This window comes from Bison bison, unplaced genomic scaffold (assembly GCF_000754665.1).
Source record: "Bison bison bison isolate TAMUID 2011002044 unplaced genomic scaffold, Bison_UMD1.0 scf7180017864072, whole genome shotgun sequence".
In the NCBI taxonomy this organism is placed as follows: Eukaryota; Metazoa; Chordata; class Mammalia; order Artiodactyla; family Bovidae; genus Bison; species Bison bison.
Window position 1 is genome coordinate 9,749,630 of NW_011494644.1, and position 3,913 is coordinate 9,753,542.

Here is a 3,913-nt window from a genome sequence, read left to right on the forward strand (position 1 = left end):
TGGCATGTTCACATATAGAAAGATCAGCTATAGCAGTGAGCCAGGAACAGTTCTGAGACATAAGGTCAGCCAGGACTAGAGTAAGGAATTTGTATTTGGCTTAAATGCACACTAGCCCCACCCACTGAGAAATACGGTCCAGGAGACACATCTCTCTTCTGTCTCCCCAGTCCCCAAATGAAATCCATCCACAAGCAGGAGTCCAGGAGCGGAAGTGGAGGCACTGGAGGTGTTCCTCCAATAGGACTCCCTCCCACCTTGCGTAAGCGGAGCACGAAGGTTCCTCCTGAGAACAGCAGCCGGGGTGGTTAAAATCTTCGTTGCTGACAACTCTCACTCAGAAGTAAAGTGATTCCCACCAGAAACGTGTTCATTAGCACAAGGGTGGTGACCTTCCTCGGTGGCTCAGTGGTAAAGAATCCCCCTGCCGATGCGGGAGACACGAGTTCGTGTCTGATTCGGGAAGATCCCACGTGAAGGGGAGTAACAAAGCCTGTGTGCCGCGACTATTGAGCACAGACCCGAGAGTCCGGGAGTCACAACTACTGAAGCCTGCACGCCTAGAGCCCGCGCTCTGCAACAAGAAAAGCCACTGCAATGAGAAGCCTGCGTGCCCCGACGAGAGAGTGGCCCTCGCTCAGCACAGCGAGAGAAAAACCTGAAAAGCAGCGAAGACCCAGCACAGCCAGAAATAAATAAATAAATAAAATTATAGCACAGAGGAATGGCTGGCCGCCAGGATCTTTCTTGGGAATTTCTTTGCAAAAGATTTTTTAAAATTCCCTTAAAATCTGGTCTTGACCTCCCAGGCACTAGTCTTCAAATTAGGCAGGGATCCCTAGGGTCTTTTTAAGGCCCAGACTCTATGACTGCTCTGTCTCCTTTATCTGCCTGTGTCTTCGTTTTGTGTGTGTGTGTGTGTTTAATTTGTAAAATAGGAAGGATAACAAAATCTGCATTGGAAGGTCATCCTAAAGATCATCTACATTATCACCATCTTCATCATCTTCTGGGTTTACTCCATCCTGGTGGGGGGCACAGATGACAAGAGAAAAAAGGTACAACTTGCTATAAGGCGAGGGCAGAGAAACAGAGAGCAAGCTGGGCAGTCAGGCAAGAAGAGGAAATTTATTAGAGGGAAGAGAGGGTGGCGGGCTCTTAGGGAGAACCAGGGTTCTCCCTTTCTGATGGAGTCCTTCTTATACCCCACCAATGAAAAATTCTCTGAAGGGATTATCAGGCGAGTGTAATCTCCTCGGTTCTGTCTCGTCTCAACAAAAATTTGAAGTGACGGACATTAAAGCCCTAGGCGCATCACAGCTCTTGCACAGACTGTGTTACAGCTCTTAGACAGATCAGTGTTACAGCTCAGTTTTATTTAGAAAATAGCAGGAAAATACATCCTCGAGGAGGCGTGAGGGAGTGCCGACCCAAAGACGCGAAGAGAAGAGAGAGCCCCGGCCCTTAGGCTCCTCTTTTTATATGTTTTTTCCTGCCCCCGGGCCTGCCCTGTGTAAGTTGGGCTAGCCAGGAGTGCTGTTTGTTCTACCTGAGGTCCTCACTCCGGTCCTCAGACCTTCCTTTGACCCTCCTTTGTTCTGTTTTTGCGGGCCTTTCCCTTCCTTGTCTTTTAGCCACTGCCATTTAGGACTCCTGTTTCCTATTTTAACAACCTTCCAGGGATGGTCACGTAGCCGGAGGTCTGGAATCTGGTGGTCTCGCAGCTTTGAGAAGATAGGCACCAGTGAGTTAACAGGATGCCATTTGGGCAATTTGGTCAGTCTCAAGGATCACTGTGATTTATTCTTTGTTTGGGAAGCCGACATCACGAGCCATCTTATCAGTGAGAGCCCATGTTGACCCTATCGCCTGCCTTAAGAAATCTAGAATTCTCAGCCCCAGCCACTGCTCTGGGCTTCCTCTCATGGACTAAAAAAGAAATGTTGCCATTTCAGTCAACACAAAATGGTACCTGTGCTGTGCTTAGTCGCTCAGTCGGGTCCAACTCTTTGCAACCCCATAGACTGTAGCCCACTAGGCTCCTCTTTCCATGGGGATTCTCCAGGCAAGAGTACAGGAGTGGGTTGCCATGCCCTCCTCCAGGGGAATCTTCCCAACCCAGGGATGGAACCCAGGTCTCTCGAATTGCAGGCAGATTCTTTACCATCAGAGCCACCAGGGAAGCCCACCTGCCAGTCTACTAAATAACAAATGCTGCCCACCATCAAGCCATCAGTGACCGAAGCTGACAGTTTATGGTGAACAGTGTCGGATTTGTGATCTCCAAAGATTTAACTTTGGGACCAGGGGCCAGGCTTGATCACTCAAGAGCTTTTATATAGCAGAGTTTTATTAAAATATAAAAAGGGACAGAGAAAGCTTCTGACACAGACATCAGAAGGGGAACGGAGAGTGCCCTGCCCGCCGCTAGTTTTAGCAAGCTGTTTTATGTCAGTTTCATCAGTTCAGTCGCTCAGTCGTGTCCAACTCTTTGTGACCCCACGGACTGCAGCACGCCAGGCCTCCCTATCCATCACCAACTCCCAGAGTTTATGTCTGTTAGAAAGTTATTAATCAGGTAAGAGAAATGCCTCAAGGCTAACAGAGTTTCACCAGGCCCCTCTCCCACAGTATGCAATTCTGAGATAGGATGGCACGAGGTGTGACATCTACCAGCTATAAAACAATTTATATGAATACTGGTTTGTTGAGCTATTATCAGCCAAAAGTTGGTCTTGCTGCTGCTGCTGCTGTGTCGCTTCAGTCGTGTCCGACTCTTCGCGACCCCATGGACTGCAGCCCACCAGGCTCCTCCACCCGTGGGATTTTCCAGGCAAGAGTACTGGAGTGGGGTGCCATTGCCTTCTCTGAAAGTTGGTCTTAGAGGGAACCATTTTGAAGAAAGGCAAATTCCAAAGCAAATACATAGTTTCATTAACATAGCTTAAGAAAAACATTTCCATAAGAAAAACGCATTGGTTAGCTCAAGGTTTGAGAAAAGTTAAGTTCAGGTGGACAGTGAGGCCTGGCGTGCTGCGATTCATGGGGTCACAAAGAGTCAGACACAACTGAGCGACTGAACTGAACTGAAGTTCAGGTGGAACCAGGTGTCGTCATAGCAACACAGAATTTTAAGAGACATTTGCACCCTATTTCCTCCATTTGGAGACCTCTGGCCTTCCTGCCTGTTATGCTCTCTCAGTTGCCCACCTCCCCCATGCCAGGGAGCCCCGAGCCCCGAGGGAATTCAGGATGGCGAAAAACAGGATATCGGCCCTAGATAAGATATACATCAAAGGAGTAATTTCAGTAAGCCCAGACTCTTGCTTCTTCCCATACAGAGAAAAACACTAAAATCATTAGTTTGAGATTCTGTTTTTGTAATTAGAAGTAATCTTTTGATGTTCGACTACACTTTTTTCCCCCCTCAGCAAAAACACCTGTATATCCTGGCTCCTCCCTTACCTCTTTGGAACAGAGCCTCAGAGCTATCTGAGAGGCTGTCTCTCTGGCTACTTAGTTCTCAGTAATGTCCCCAAATAAAACATAATTCTCCACTTTCAGGTTTTCAGGATGAAGAAAAACAGGATATTGGCCCTAAATAGTTAAGATGTACATCAAAGGAGTAATTTCAGTAAGCCCAGACTCTTGCTTCTTCCCATACATAAACACTAAGATCATTAGTTGGAGATGTCTGTTTTTGTAATTAGAAGTAATCTTTTGATGTTCGACTACGCTTTTTTTTCCCCTCAGCAAAAACGCCTGTATATCCTGGCTCCTCCCTTACCTCTTTGGAACAGAGCCTCAGAGCTATCTGAGAGGCTAGATAGAGCTATCTGTGGTTACATAGTTCTCGGTAATGTCCCCAAATGAAAATTAATTCTCAACATTCAGGTTGTGCCTTTTTTTTTTT